Below are 16,887 nucleotides of genomic sequence, written 5' to 3' on the forward strand. Positions count from 1 at the left end.
AAAGCAACCGACCAGTCTCTGTGTCATCTATCCTTACCACTTTGCTACATTCTCGGATGCAGTCTGCACAGCAGGTGCGACACATATCCACTCACCCATCCCTACAAAAAATTCTGGAAGGAAAACTCCAATCCAAGGAAGTTAACTATAACCAGAAAACATAGGCAATAGATAATCCCACTTTACCAACAGGCAAAAGAAAAAGTGGTGGAAATCCACATACAATTCCAACAACTACAACCATTCCAAAACAAACAAGAATGAGCTACAAATGGTCATTAATTTCCCTCAATATTAATGGTCTTAACTTGCCCATAAAAAGACACAGGTCAACAGAATGGATTCAAAGAAAGAATCCATCCTTCTGCTGCATACAAGAAATACACCTCAGTTTCAAAGACAAATGTCATTTCAGAGTTAAGGGTTGGGGAAATGTTTTCCAAACAAATGGACCCAAGAATAAAGCAGGGGTAGCAATCCTAATATCTAACAAATTAGACTTTAAGCTAAAATCAATCAAAAGTGATGAAGGAGGTCACTTCATACTCATCACAGGAGAAATCAAACAAGATGAAGTATCAATTTTGAACATAAATGCCCCAAATACAAAGCCATCCATATTAGTAAAATAACATTACTAAAACTCAAAGCGCATGCACAACCTCATACACTTATAGTGGGAGACTTCAACACCCCACTCTCACCACTAGACAAGACCAAAAGATAGAAACATAACAAGAATAAAAAGAACTTAATAGAAGTTATAACCCAATTGGGTTTAACAGACATCTAAAGAACAATCCATTCAAACACAAAAGAATATACATTCTTCTCATCTCCACACAGAACCTTCTCAAAAATCGACCACAAACATGGCAACATAGCAAACCTCAACAGATACAAAAAAATAGAATAACTCCATGTATCTTATCAGACCATTATGCCTTAATTTTAGAATTCAATAATAACACAAACCACAGAACCCCTGCAAACTCATGGAAATTGAATAATACACAATTGCACCACTAAAGGGTCAAAGAAGGAATAAAAATAGAAATTAAAGACTTCCTAGAATTCAATGAGAATGAAGACACAACATAACCAAACTTATGGGACACTTTGAAAGCAGTGCTAAGAGGAAAGTTCATTGCACTAAGAGCCCACATGAAGAAACTGGAAAATAGTCGCACTAGAGAAATAACAGCACAACTGAAAGCTCTAGAACAAAAGGAAGCAAACTCACTCCACAGGAGCAGCTGCCAAGGAATAATTAAACTGAGGGCTGAAATCAATGAAGTAGAAACTAGGAAATCAGTACAAAGAATCAATGTAACAAAGAGTTGCTTCTTTGAGAAAATCAACAGGATAGACAAACCTTTATCCAAACTTACCAAATGGCAGAATATGAACATGCAAATCAATAAAATCAGAAATGAAAAGGGAGACATAACAATGAACAGTGAGGAAATCCAGAGAATCATCAGGTCATTTTGAAAAGCTATATTCCACAAAATTTGAAAATTTAAAGGAAATGGACACTTTTCTGGATAAATATAACTTACCAAAATTAAATCAAGAACAGATAAGCAACTTAAATAGTCTTGTAAAACCTAAGGAAATAGAAGCAGTCATCAAAGGTCTCCCAACCAAAAAGAAGCCCAGGACCAGATGGCTTCAGTGCAAAATTTTACCAGAAATTCAAAGAACAGATTATACCAATTCTCCTCAAATTATTCCATGCAATAGAAGCAGAAAGGTCTTTGCCAAACTCTTTTTACAATGCTTCAATAACATTGATACCCAAGCCACAAAAAAACACAACTAAGAAAGAGACGTTCAGACCAATATCTGTCATGAACATTGATGCAAAAATACTCAATAAAATACTGGCAAATCAGATCCAAGAACACATCAGAAAACTCATCCACCACGATCAAATAGGGTTCATTCCAGGGATGCAAGGATGGTTCAACATATGAAAATCCATCAATGTAATCCACCATATAAACAAACTGAGAAAGAAACATCATATGATCATCTCGCCAGATGTTGAAAAACCTTTGATAAAAACCAACACCCCTTCATGATAAAGGTCTTGGAGAGGTCTAGGATACTGGGGTTCTTTGGATCCCACTGGGATGGATTGGAGCCCCAGTGGTATACCCCAGGCACAGGAGTGTGGCCTGGAGACAGGCCTTGATAGTCTTAGTAATGTGGGTGGAACAGGAGACTAGGATGCTGGGGTGAGTTTGCTCCTGCCTCTGGGATAAATGCCATTGTGGCAGTCCCCAAGCACCTGCAGCTGGTCTAGCCCTAGTTCCTTGGGTGGAGTAGGAACCTATGGTACCTTGGATCCTGCTGCCTCTGCCAGGATGGAAGCCTCAGTGGTGGAGTCCAGGCCCAGAACAATTTTGTTTTTCTCATTAGTTTACATGTAATAGTTTGTCCTTTTGTAATTCCAGTAGCTAATAAGATGTTAAGCATCTGTAACTTCTTGACAATCCTCATCTAAGTGTTTTTTTATCATTTCATATGTAGTGTAAGAATTTCTGTCCTAGTATATCATTGTTGTAAGTATGGGTTTTACATATGTAATTTTGTAAATACTGTGGTGTTCAGGCCCTAAAGAGGATGTGTGGAGTTTAGGGGGGACAACAGAGTGTTGTACGATGATGGACAGACACATTATCTGAGTGTGAATCAGGTTGACTGCCAGCAAATTAAATTCTTTTATTGAGAAAACACTACATATTTCTGTTGGGGCCCATAAAAGTGGGTCCACTTTATAATGATTAAAGTCAGAGAGTTCAACACAATCCTTACTCTTAGAAGGCTTGAATGATAAGACTTAAAGTTCTAAGGTGTGAATGTACTATCTAAATAACACAAGACTTGGTCTTAGGTATTGTTACTCTTAACCCTCAAGTTCAGATAAGGAGAGAGTATACTGAATGTTTGGAAAATGTGTCCATTTGTTTCTTGTATAATAATAAAGAAATCTCTTGCCTTTTTGGTTTGGGTATGTAAGAACGTTAGAGAATAAACTTGGGATGCACAGTATTCACTGGATTGCCCTCCTGACTCTATTCTATGCCTGTCTTTTCCTTAGTATCTTTACCTGCCATTTTCTCAATTTACCCTACCCCTCTCAGGTACAAATTAGGAACTCAGTAAGATCTGACTAAAACACCCCCAAAATACAGTCTAACATTTTATACTGTTTACTTGCACATAGGAATAAACTGAAGGCAAGTGTCATATGAGCTGGGGTGTAGCTTGCGATCAAGGATTGAGGACCCTAGCCTTGACTTTACAATAGACTCCAGTAATACACATTAACAAAGGGGCCATAAATTCCTCTTGACAGAAAGAAGAATGACTGCCTTATCAACCAGCAACTTTCCTCAAGACCCCATGGAATAGATATGCTTATTCACATGATTGACCTTGGGAAAAGGACTTCTGGGTAGAGATCAATGCACTACAATTTCTTTGTCTTACCATATGGACCTGTTCCTTTCATAAGGCTCCCATAATGAAGGTTCTGATATCTTACTCTTTTCACATTATACCACACCATTTTGGTTTCTCTGATCCCTTGTACTTAATGGCCTCAGGCTATGGATCTGAATTATAGGCATTTCCTCCTTGAGAGTAGATGTCAAGTAAATCTCTGACTTTCTTGCCCTTGTTGTAGTTAGGAGGATACAATGTAATTCGGGTTCCACTGTGGCAGGTACTTTTTTTCCAAAGAGTTATTTTTTATAGAGAGGCTACCATTGTACACATTTTTATTCTTTACCAAAGCTCACACAAAATTCCCAAAGGGAAATTAATTAATATTGAGAATAATTAAAAATGTAATTAAAAGGTGCTGGAAAAGTGTGGTCTGCAGTGTTAAAATGTTGGAACTTCGTCAGTCAGCAATAGTCACCATGTGGTACATGCCATCTGTTACTATTTCATTTAAGTGTTTACTATTTGTCAGCATTCAGTCATCTATACTGGCCTACCCTTGGGGTCCTGACAGGATACATACTCAGCTGCAATTACTAAGAGAACCCCTGTGCACATTTACTGTGTTCTTTCTGAAAGGTGGTTCATGCCAACCTCCTTTCTCTGTCTCTGTCTCTGTCTCTCTGTCTGTCTCTCCTCTTCTCTACCTCTTTCCCACAACCTTTGTCCACAGGAACTGGTCTCTGGTCTCCTCTCTGCCCTCCTTTCTGCCCTTTTCTCCCTTCTTCCAAAAACCATTCTTTGTGAGCCTTGTTGCATGGTGTGGTTCACTCTCTCACCAGTTTTTAATATAACACATTATACATTATCATGCTAAAATATTTAAATAACAAAACCAGGTTTCTCAATAGATGATTTCTTATTTTCTATAGAATTTAGATCCATGTTTATAACTGTTGGTATTTTACTTCTTGTATAAGTGAAAATCTGTGAATAATGCTTCCTCTTAATTATTGTATTTCAGAAAACACATTTAATTCTTTTTACATATACTTTGTAAAGAGTTCCATGTAAAAGGATTTTTAATTTCTTCTTTCACATATTTAGTTCTATTGCTCCTCTTACCTAAGACTTGTACCATGATTATGAGAAATGCATTCCTCCCCCTTTACCTTTCTTTTACTGTAGGGTATACATACATTTTTTCTCTCAATATATGTTTTAATTTAAATTAGAAACATGCATGTTTCCCATGTCAATCCCATCTCCCTCTCCCACCCATCCTCCCTTTTCCCTCCAACAGTCTCCCTGCCCAGGCCCGGGCCCAATGCCCATATCATTCCCCAGGGAGGATGAGCACCTCTTTGGCAGGATCTTCAGAGTCTGTCATTTCATACAGGGCAGGACCTAGGCCCTTTCCCCATGTGTCCATGATGAGAGAGTATACCTCCATATGTATGCCATGGTGAACACTGATCTACTACCCAAGGCCCCAGAAATTTTTGAGGCCTCCTCACTGTCACTGCATTCAGGGGGTCTGGATCAATCCCCTGTGGGCCCCTCAGCTATCAGTCTGGGGTTCAAGAGCTCCCCCTTGCCCGGTCTTTGTGGGTTTCACCAGCACCGTCTTGACCCCTTTGCTTATCATCCCTCAATTTCTGTCACCAAAGCTTTATACAGCAAACCAACAGCCAACATCAAACAGAATGGAGAGAAACTCAAGGCAATTCCTCTAAGATTACTGTCCCCTCTCCCCATATCTTTTCAATATTGTACTGGAGGTTCTAGCTAGAGCAATAAGACAACAAAAGGAGATCAAGGGAATACAAATTGGAAAGGAAGATGTAGAAATTTTACTATTTGCTGATGATATGAGTTTACTTAAGTAACCCAAAACACTCTACCAGGGAAATCTTCCTGTTGAGAAACACCATCATCAATATGGCAGGATACAAGATCAACTCAAGAAAATCAGATGATAAAAGGGAAGAGAAAGAAATCAGAGAACCATCACCCTTCATAATTGCCACAAACAAAATAAAATACCTAAGGATAATGATAACCAAACAAGTGAAAGACCTGTATCGAAAGAACTTTGGGTCTTTAAAGAAAGAAATTAAAGAAGACAGCTGGAAATGGAGTGATCTTCCATGGCCTTGGGTGGATAGGATCAATGTATTAAAAATCCTGCCAAAAGCAATCTACAGACTCAATGTAATCCCTATCAAAATCCCAGCACAACTCTTCATGGACCTTGAAAGAACAAGTCTCAAATTTATATGAAAAAATGAAAAACCCAGGATAGCCAAGACAACCCTGCTCAACAAAGCAATTTCTGGAGGCATCAGCATCCTTGACTTCAAGTTCCATTATAGAGCTATAGTCCTGAAAATAGCCTGGTATTGGCAAAAAAAATAGACAGGTAGACCAATGGAATTGAATTGAGCAATATGAGATTAATCCACAAACATATGAGCACCTGCTTTTTGGCAAAGAAGCTAAAATTATACAATTGAAAAAAGATAGCATCTTCAACATAATTGGATATTGATTGGAATGTAGAAGACTGCAGATAGATCCATGTCTATTGCCATGCACAAAACTTAAGTCTAAATGGATCAAAGATCTCAACAAAAATCTAGCTAAACTGAACCTGTTAGAAGAGAAAGTGGGAAGTACACTTGAACTAATTGGTGCAGGAGACTGCTTCCTGCACATAACACCAGTAGCACAAACACTGAGATCGACAATTAATAAATGGGACCTTCTGAAGCTGAGCAGCTTCTGTAAGGCAAAGGACACATTCAGCAAGACAAAAGGCATCCCACAGATTGGGAAAAGATATTCACCAACCCCACATCTGACAGAGGGCTGATCTTTAAAATTTACAAAGAACTCAAGAAGCAAGTCTCCAAAACACCAAAGGATCCAATTAAAAAGTGGGGGACTGAACTAAATATAGAATTCTCAATAGAGTAGTCTAAAATGGCTGACAGAAACTTCAAAAAGTGCTCAACATCCTTAGCCATTAGGGGAATGCAAATCAAAGCAACTCTGAGATATCATCTTTCTCCTGTCAGAATGGCTAAAATCAAAGATACTGAACTGAACTCCTGGAACCTATTGACAGAGATGGAGGAGTGATGAACAAAGGGGTCAAGACATAATGGTGAAACCCCAAAGACAGCTGACCAGATAAGGGGGAGCTCTTGAATCTCAGACTGATGGCTGAGAGGCTAACAGGAGACTGATCCAGACTCCTTGAATGTAGTGTCCGTGAGGAGGTCACAGAAATCACTGGGGCCTTGTGTAGTAGATCAGCGTATACCATGGTGTATGTATGATCTTTGGGAGCCCATTCCAAATAGAGGGACACTCTCTCAGCCTGGACACATGGGGAAGGGTCTAGGTCCTGCCCTGGATGAAATGACAGACGTTGGAGATATTCCCAAGGAGGGCTTCACCCTCACTGGGGAATGATGTGGGGATTGGGTGAGGGGCTGGGGAACTGGTGGAGGGACAAGGGAGGAGGTGTGGGAGAGGGAGCCACGACTGACATGTGAAACATTCACGTTTCTAATTTAAATAAACACATATGTTGAGAAGAAAAATAATTTAAAAAGGAAAAAAGAAAGTACAGTTGATTTTAAGGTTGTATGTTTTGCACATAACTAAAGTTCTGGCAAATTTGTAGCAGTAAGAAACATTAAACAAATTATACTTTATGAAAAACTGGGAAGAATGAAACTTGAAGATGGGTCAAAATCTGAACCAATTCAGTGAATTCATTATTACCTATGTGGAAGAATAAATCAGTGAAGTGTAAAGGAAAAGAAGATGAAATATTAGAAGTTGACAAAAGAGAAAACCTTTTTATGTAGTGGTAGGAATTAAGATAAAATTGCCCCACTGCTAAGCTACAATACACTAGCTGCTAACTGCTTAATCTAGCTAAGGATATTGGAAAAATGACAAATGAACTCTGTTCTGCTACAAAGCTGGGGATGTGACTGGGTCTTGGATGTTGTGGAAAGGAGAGGGAGATGAAGATCTGCAGTTAACCTACCTGATTTCTTGACTGGCATCCAGGCAATTCTCTGCAAGGTCATGAGAGTTCAGAAAGGAAGCATTCGGTGTCTAATGAGGTGGCCACATATGTTCTCATTCTAGAGAATGCAGTTTGGGCTTCATTCTGGAAGACACTGATCCTGCAATTTTGAGAATTGTTGAATGAGATTTTGTAATCTTATTTCTGTGACCAGAGAGAAGCAGAAAAAAACACCCAGGATTTTCTTCTCTTTTATATTGACCTATGCCTCCTTTCCTTGGACAGCCTTTCCATTACCCCACACACACACAGGTGAAGTTTATAGTGAATTTCTTTTTTCCTTCAGTCTTGCAAGCAGAGAAGTCTGTTTGGCTATTTATTAAACACCCCATTTATACACCTAGCCAAAGGTACATGAATAAGTAATGAACTATGTGAAGAATCATTCCTCAAAAGTTTATATGCAATGTTCTTTTCACTATTTTTATAGATCCAAGAGGAGGCAAGGGTATTTCAAGGCTAGCAACAATTTAAATGTTGCCTAGACAGGATTTCCAAGGGTTAAGCTTTCTTGATCTCTCCATTTATACAGAGCTCATTTTTGTAAATAGTAAAAATTATACTTTTTTGTATCTGAGTAACTAAGAATGAAAATTTGTCTGGGAATTAACACTCAAAAATGTAACATGTATCTTATAATAAATATTATTAATGGACTTCTTCAATCAGTGGTTTTAGTGAAGAATAATTTTTGTATGCCTCTTAAAATTTTTGTTAAAATATAATTATGTGATTTTCTCTGCAATTCGGTCCAATCTACCCATTCTTATTCTCTTTCAAATATTTAATCACTTAATATTTTATATATTCTCTATCTATCTATCATCTATGATTAACATCTCTATATATTTGTATATATAAAAATAAAAATATTAATAGAGCCTGTCAATTAATTCTTTTAATGACTTATTCTTTGATATATCATCTATCTATAATCTTTCTATGATCATCACCTATCTCTATATATTTGTATGTATAAATATAAAATTAAATATATTAATATAACTTGTCAATTCTCTTTAGTGTTACTTGTTTATTTATTATGATTGACATCTTGGGATTGGGTTGCTATTTGTGGGTCTAATCTCTGGTGAAGTCATTATCTTTTTCTCAGTGATCTTAAATTGCCTGTAGCTACTTTCATAAAACTTCAGTTTCAAACCTTGAAAAGCTAACTCAAATGATCCCCAAACCCATCTTCTGTGGTGTGCTCTCTTCTGATTAATGGACACTTAGAAGCAACAGAGACTATATAAATATAGTCTGTTAGTTAGGAATATCATGAACCCCATTATCTGGTTTCTAGTCCATATCTCAGTTACAGCAAAAATAATTCACTAACTGCTTCAAGTGAAATAACAATTCTCGAATGTCCTCTATAAATAATATCCAACTCCCAATATTGTATATAAAAGTTTAATCTTAATTGATGTTTATAGCTTTAGTATTGTGCTTCTATTCAAGAACAGGGATAATTTAAACTACCTCATTTTCTCTAGTTCTTCATTTTAATCAAGTTCAATAGTTATTACGGTATATTAATATACCATCTATTTTTCAATATGCAGTTTTTGAATGTTTCTCTTTAGCTTGTTAGACATTTTCAAAACATTGCTTAAACTGCCATACATGATCATTCACTTCAGTATTAGAAATAGTTAAACCTTTCCTATTATTAAAATAAATGGTCAGACATAATTGCCATTGTTCCTTCAGGGGGAAAATGACTCTTTTCAGTGAGATGAACTTTCTGGGGGCTAACAGCATACAGACAGGTGGTGCTGACAAGGAAAGCACTAAAAATGTAAGACAGCTCCTCAGAAGAATAAAAGAAATGAAATTTGTGAAGGTCACATCTGGATATTCTAACTGGAGGGCAGGTTGAACTTCCTTCCATACCTTTGAGACTAACTTGTATCACACCATGGAGCTAAATAAGCCATTTTCTCCTAGACATATTTTATTACTACTCTATATATTAATAATTCCTCCTCAATAAAATTATGCAATCAATGGAAGAATATTTCAGTTTGAAACATTACCTTCTTTTCAAGACTATAATTCTGGGTATCTTAGGCTATACAACTTGAATTCACTTTCATGATTTCTTGTTGAGGTATAGCATAGCACCACTGCAATTATCACTGTTCAAACATAATAAGCAACACACTGATCTTGCAAATATTTTCCAGAGTTGCTGCAGCTGACACTACCTAACACTGCTATTTGTTTCTACACTATCTACTTGAGCTACTCTATTACACATAGGACTTTAAATATTTAATGAGAATTAGAACATTTTGACTATATTTCATCTACTATCAAGTAATTTACATATAATTCCAAGACAGTCAAAATTTGTACTACACTGTATTCTGTTTAGCAGTTTTACAACTTTGAATAAGATGACCCACATAATTTTATATTTGAATATGTGGTTACCATTTGGTAGAACTGTATGGAAATATTAAGGAACTTGGTACTAATGATGGGTTTTGGAGGTGTCTCTTTATATAAATATATCTTTTTATTTAATTTAGAAACAATCTTATTTTACATATCAGGCTTGGAGGTTTCAAAAAGTCACCACTATCACTGCTAGTTATCTCATTGTTTGGCTTCAACTTGTGCCTCAGGATATAAGCATCTCAGGTACTGTTCTAATGCATGTCAGTCTGTTGCTATGCCTTCCTATTATCTTAGGATTTTGTATGTTAACCCACTGGAACCATGATACCCAACAACTTATTTCTTTATAGATGGCCTTGGTGATTTATAAAGTAACTAAGAATCTAGTGTACCACTTTAAGTCACTAAAGCAGATGATATGATAGTTTACATAAGTGACCCAAAAAACTCTGCAAGGTTACTCCTAGAGCTGATAAAAACCTTCAGCAATGTGGCAGGATACAAGGTAAACTCAAAAAAATCAGTGGCCCTATTATATACAGATGATGAAGTGACTGAGAAAGAAATCAGAGAAACATCACCCTTTACAATAGCCAAAAACAGCATCAAATATCTGGGGATAATGTTAACCAAGGAAATTAAAGACCTGTATATCAAGAACTTTGTGTCTTTAAAGAACGAAATCAAAGAAGATACCAGAAAATAGAAAGATCTCCCATGCTCTTGGATTGGTAGGATCAACATAATAAAAATGGCAATCTTGCCAAAAGCAGTCGACAGATTCAATGCAATCCCTATCAAAATTCCATCACAATTCTTCAAGGACCTGGAAAGAACATTAATCAACTTTATATGGAAAAACAAAAGGCCCAGGATAGCTAAAACATCCCTATACAATAAAGGAACTTCAGGAGGCATCACCATACCTGACTTCAAGCTCTATTATAGAGCTATAGTCCTGAAAACAGCTTGGTATTGGCACAAAAATAGGCAGGTAGACCAATGGAACCAAATTTAAAACCCTGATTTTTAACCCACACACCTCTGAACACTTGATTTTTGACAAAGAAGCTAAAACTATACAATGGAAAAAAGAAAGCATCTTCAACAATGGTGCTGGCATAACTGGGTACTGGTATGCAGAAGACTGCAGATAGATCCATGTTTATTGCCTTGTACAAAGCTTAAGTCCAAATGGATCAAAGATCTCAACATAAATCCAGCCACACTGAAACTTTTTGAAGAGAAAGTGGGAGATACTCTTCAACGAGTTGGTACAGGAGACCACTTCCTAAACATAACACCAGTGGCACAGGCAGTGAGATCGACAATTAACAAATGGGACCTTCTGAAACTAAAAAGCTTCTGTAAGGCAAAGGACACAGTCAAAAAGACAAAAAGGTAGGCCACAGAATGAGAAAAGATATTCACTAACCCTACATCTGACAGAGGGATAATCTCCAAAATTTACAAAGAACTCAAGAAACAAGTCTCCAAATCACCAAAGGATCCAATTAAAAGGAGGGGTACAGAGCTAAATAGAGAATTCTCAGTAGAGGAGGCTAAAATGGCCAAGAGACACTTATGAAAGTGCACAACATCCTTAGCCATCAGGGAAATGCAAATCAAAACAACTCTGAGATATCATCTTACTCCTGTCAGAATGGCTAAAATCAAAAACACTGAAGACAATTTATGCTGGAGAGCATGTGGAGAGAGAGGAACACTCCTCCACTGCTGGTGGGAGTGCCGACTCATATAGCCTCTTTGGAAATCAGTATGGAGATTCCTCAGGAAAATGGGAATTAATTTACCGCTAGACCCAGCAATTCCACTCTTAGGCATATATCCAAATGAGCCAAGTTCATACAACAAGGGCATCTGCTCCACTATGTTCATAGCAGCATTATTTGTAATAGCCAGAACCTGGAAGCAACCTAGATTCCCCTCTTATGAAGAGTGGATAGAGAAAATGTGGTTCATTTACACAATGGAGTATTACTCAGCAGAAAAAAACAATGGAATCTTGAAATTCGCAGGGAAATGGATAGCACTGGAAGAAACCTTCCTGAGTGAGGTAACCCAGTCGCAAAAATACAAGCATGGTATGTACTCACTCATATATGGATATTAGACATGGATCAGGATAGTGTCAGTTTGCACTTCCACTGATAGAGAGTCTGGGAAACAGGAAAGAACCTAAAAGATATGCATATATGCATAGTACCCAAGAGAAGAGGATTGAGACAAGATCCTCTGAATGGATGGGGAACACGGCGAGGGGTGGGGGGAGTGGGACCTGGGAAGAAGAGAGGGGGTGAAGAAGAAGAGAGTTGGTCATGGGGGAAAAGGAAGTTGAGGGGGTGGGGGTAGAATAGGGGGAAGAGGGAATCATAGGATTGAATACAGATCAGGCACCAGAGCGACCTCAAGTGATCTAAAGGGATAACACCAATTGGCAAGCTAAGCAATAGTGGAGAGACCACCTCGAATGCCCATCCCTGATAATGAACTTGATGTCTATAACCATCTGGGAGCCCTCATCCTGTGACTGATGGAAGCAGAGGCAAACACACAATTAATCACTGAACTGAACCCAAGGAACCCAGTGACAGAGAGAGAGGAGTGGTAACCAAATTGGCAAAGAATGGGCTGGCAAAACCAGCAGAGACAGCTGATCTGAACAGGGGAGAGCTCTTGGACTCCAGACTGACCGTGGGGAGGCCAGCATGGGACTGATCTTGACCCCCCAAATGTGAGTGTCAGCGAGAAGGCCTGGGCAACCTATGGGGCCCTGAGCTGTGGATCAGTGTCTATCCCTGACATACAAACAGTCTTAGTGTGCCTATAGCACAAAGAGGGATGTTCTCTCAGCCTGGACTCTTAGGGGAGTGCCTGGACCCTACCCAGAGTAAAATGACAGACTCTGATATTCCCTATGTGGAAGGATTTGGGAATTGGGTGGGAGGGTGTGGGGGAAGGAGAGTGCGGGAGAAGGGTAGGGGGAGGGAACTGGGATTGACATGTAAAACGAGGTATTTAAAATTAAAATAATGATAAAATAAAAAAAATTAAAAAAATAAAAAAGAACACAATCAATAACTAAAGTGTTCATCAACTGTAAGAAAGCCAAAGTAATGATGAATAATAACTGTTTTCTATACTCACTCAAAGATTTATGCCTACCGCAAGTATCATCAGAGAGGCTTCATCCAGTAACTGATAGAAACAGATGCAGAGACTGGCAGGTAAACTTTAGTTCAAGTGTATACAATCTTGGTGGACATATGCACGAAGAATTGTAAATGACAGAGGGGTCAAGGACATCACAAGAAAACATACAGAACCAACTAACCTGGGCTCATAGGACCTCACAGATCCTGAACCAATAACTAGAAAGCCTGTATAGCACAGACCTAGGCCATCTACATATATGTGACAGCAGTGTAGTTTGGTATACTTACAGGACTTCTGGAAGTGTGAAAGTTGCTGTCCATAACACTTTGTCTGTCTCTTGGAAACCTAATCCTCATCTTGGCTTGCCTTACCAGGTTAATACAAGTAGAAGTAGTTAGTCTTACCACAACTTCATAATGACATATTCTTAGCAGACCTGCCCATTTCTGAACAGAAATGGAGGAGAATATTGGGTTAGGATAGGAGAATTGAGGTGTGGAGGAGAGAGTGGAAGGAGAGGAGGAAAGAGAAATACAGCTTGTATGTCTAATAAATTATTTTAATTACTAAATATAGACACTTCTATTAATGTAGTAGGCATCATTATTTTCTCTGAGGACTCCATTTTCTCATGTAAAATGTGGTCAATTAGGAAGAAGGTATATGTGATGCTAGTAATGCTTAAATAATTTAATGTAAAAGGCTGCCTATGATGAATTTACATAACAAAATATTGGCATAATTGAAAATAACTTCTCTCAGAAGATCTGTTGGTCAACAGTGTGAATAGGTGGTGGGAAAAGAGTGCAAAATTGCACAGGATTGAAATTCATAAAGTAAGACATATTTTCAGGTGAACTATACAAGACTTACTCTCCTCTGTTTATGACTTGCCTCCAATAAGCATGTTTTGCTTTCCTGATATGCCTCCTGGAATATAAATATCCTACTGCCTGGAATCCATCAATAAAGGAGGGGCTTGAATGTCTTCAAGTACATCCTGCAAATACATGTTCCGTTGCATGTTTACATAGAGATCACAATGTAGGTAACAGAGAAATAACTTGAAGGAGCCATTGATAAATTCAACACACCAAAAGCTACAGAAAATCCTCTCCTGGGAAAAGCCTGAGCTGCTTGCAGTGTGCATAGTGAATGTAGAATGAAAAGATAGAGAAAAGCACTTCCTTTACTAAAGCAGGTGTCAAACCGGCAATGCAAAGGATGGATTATTATATTTAGATAATCATTTCAGCAAATTGAAAGCAATGCCCAAGGCAAAGCAATACTTCAGGTTTTACTTGTAATACCTATATGTTTTGAATTTTGGTTTTGTCTCATAGTGAATTACAACAAAATAAGCTCTACTTTCATTCTCATAATGTAAGTGTGTATTTTTATGCTTCCCATTAATTTCCAATGAAATAATATATATTTGAATATTTATGTATAATGATGCCAATAAAAGAATTTAAATCTCCCTTGAAGGAATTCAGGACTCTATTCCTGGAACACATCTTCTGTTGCTGTTTTCAGATGCTGCATAATGAGTTGCTATATTTTCATCCATTTATAAAAAAATAAAATGGTTATTTTCACCCTTATTTTATGGGAAATTTTTTTGAAAAGTATTAGAGTAGATTTCATTTGCTATCATAAACAAACCTATTTATATTAACCCTATCCAAACATAAGATTTGTATACATATCTGTGGATTTTAACAATATTTACAAGTACATCCAAGATTTTCGATATTTATATCACACTGATAAAGATTTACAGGAAATTTGAAAAGACACATTACCATTTTAGTCCTTTCATTCTCAACACATGTGGTCTAAATGTTGTAAATTTTACATGGAAATGTATATGGTTTTCTAAAAGCATTGCAGAATTACGGAAGATATAAAATATTTTCAAAGTAGAACTAGGTAAATATTGACATTTTAAATGCTCATGAAACCGCCAAATTATTCAAGTCTACATTAAATGTAAATTTAACATTTTACCAGAGTCTATAACACAGCCTGTAAGCATAGAACCATTGGTCAGTGCTTTACACATTGTAGCCATTGTCTTTATATGTGACCCAAACTATGTTATACTTGTGAAATCTTACCGGTTCATTAAGACTCAGCACAGACATGGAACATAAAGCAATTCCATGACTCTTCTCAAAACTTCTCAGAAGAAGAGTTTCCTTTCTGAGAAGTTATCCTTCTTTGGTGGTCCACTTAATACTTAGTCTTCATTTAAAATTAAAACCACATATTCTTGACACATCAAAGGATTCTGGAAAACAGAAAATTAAGACTATTGTTAAACGTGTTACTAATTTCAGTACATAGTATATTCAATGAGTACAATATGCATTGAGGAGAAATAACTTTTCACACTAAATTTGCAAGCAAATTCTCAATTGTTAAAGACTACATTTACTATCTAGACTAGACTTGCTATCTTGCAGTATGGAAGTAAGGAAGACATGAAGAGTTTACAGGAAGGAATCAATTTTAATGATATTTTAAGAATGTAAGTATATATATTTTGATAACTTATAGTTATAAATTAACCATATAGAAAAAATAATTGAATAAGTCATCCAAACTATATAAATATACTACTTATTACTTTTAAAATCATAACAATTTAATGATTTCAGGTGACAGAAATTTATTTTTTCCTAAAAAGAAAAAAAGCCAATTGTTTAAGTCAATTAGATCCATAAAATAATCTCAGAAATTTAGCACCAAAAATGAGCTTGAAGGCACAGGTTGTGTCTGGATTCCTTATGAAAGTAAGAGATAAAATATGTTATGACAGGGAAATACACTTTTAAAATCCACATGAAATTTCATTTTATTAACCTTTCTTTTACTATTTTTTTTTTGATTTTCTGAGACAAAGATTCCCTGTGTGGCTTTGAAGCCTGCCATGTACTTCACTTTGTACACCACACAATCCTTAGCCTTATAAAGATCAACTTTCCTCTGTCTCCGGAGAGCAGGAATTAAAGGTGTGAGCTCCCACCACCTAGCATGCCCTCTACTATTTTATCATGACAGAATCCACATAGAAACTGGCTTGTTATTAGGTAGAAATATTAGAAACTAGAGCTACTTTAAGAATTATGTGTAGTAAATGCTGAAGGAAATAAATATAAACTACCAACGTAAAATTACATTATGAAATTACCTTTTGTATATGTAAATTCTATAAAAAGCACGGTGTTTCCAAAGGAACATTATTTAGAGATATCAAATCATGGAAACAATATATGTAAAAATCTTATATATTTTCTGTCTCCACCTCTCTTTCCAAAAAAAGAAAATGGAGTGATCATATTGGAAACTGTCACAAAAAAAAAACAGTTTCTTATCCTTTTTCCATTGATGAAAATTCAAAAAATTCCTAAGATCTTGTATTTCTACATTTGAAACCAAAACAAGCATTAAAATAATAAAAACAAAGGTAAACATAATGAACCCTGAGGAAAATATCAACCATGTTAGAGGTTGGCAGTTAGGTGTGACAGGTAAGAGCTTATTTGGCTTCTACAATCTCACTAAATCAAAGCAATGGAGTCCATTCCATGGGATAATTGTCTCTGATATGCTGCTGGAGGGATATTTATGATTTTCTATAAAATGTGCTGCCAAAGATCTAGTGCTATTTATGGAGTAGCCTGACTTTAAGTACCTTCTGCTAGACAAAATTATTAAATTGGTGAAATAAA

This window comes from Mesocricetus auratus, unplaced genomic scaffold (genome assembly GCF_017639785.1).
Source record: "Mesocricetus auratus isolate SY011 unplaced genomic scaffold, BCM_Maur_2.0 Super-Scaffold_100009, whole genome shotgun sequence".
Classification (NCBI taxonomy): Eukaryota; Metazoa; Chordata; class Mammalia; order Rodentia; family Cricetidae; genus Mesocricetus; species Mesocricetus auratus.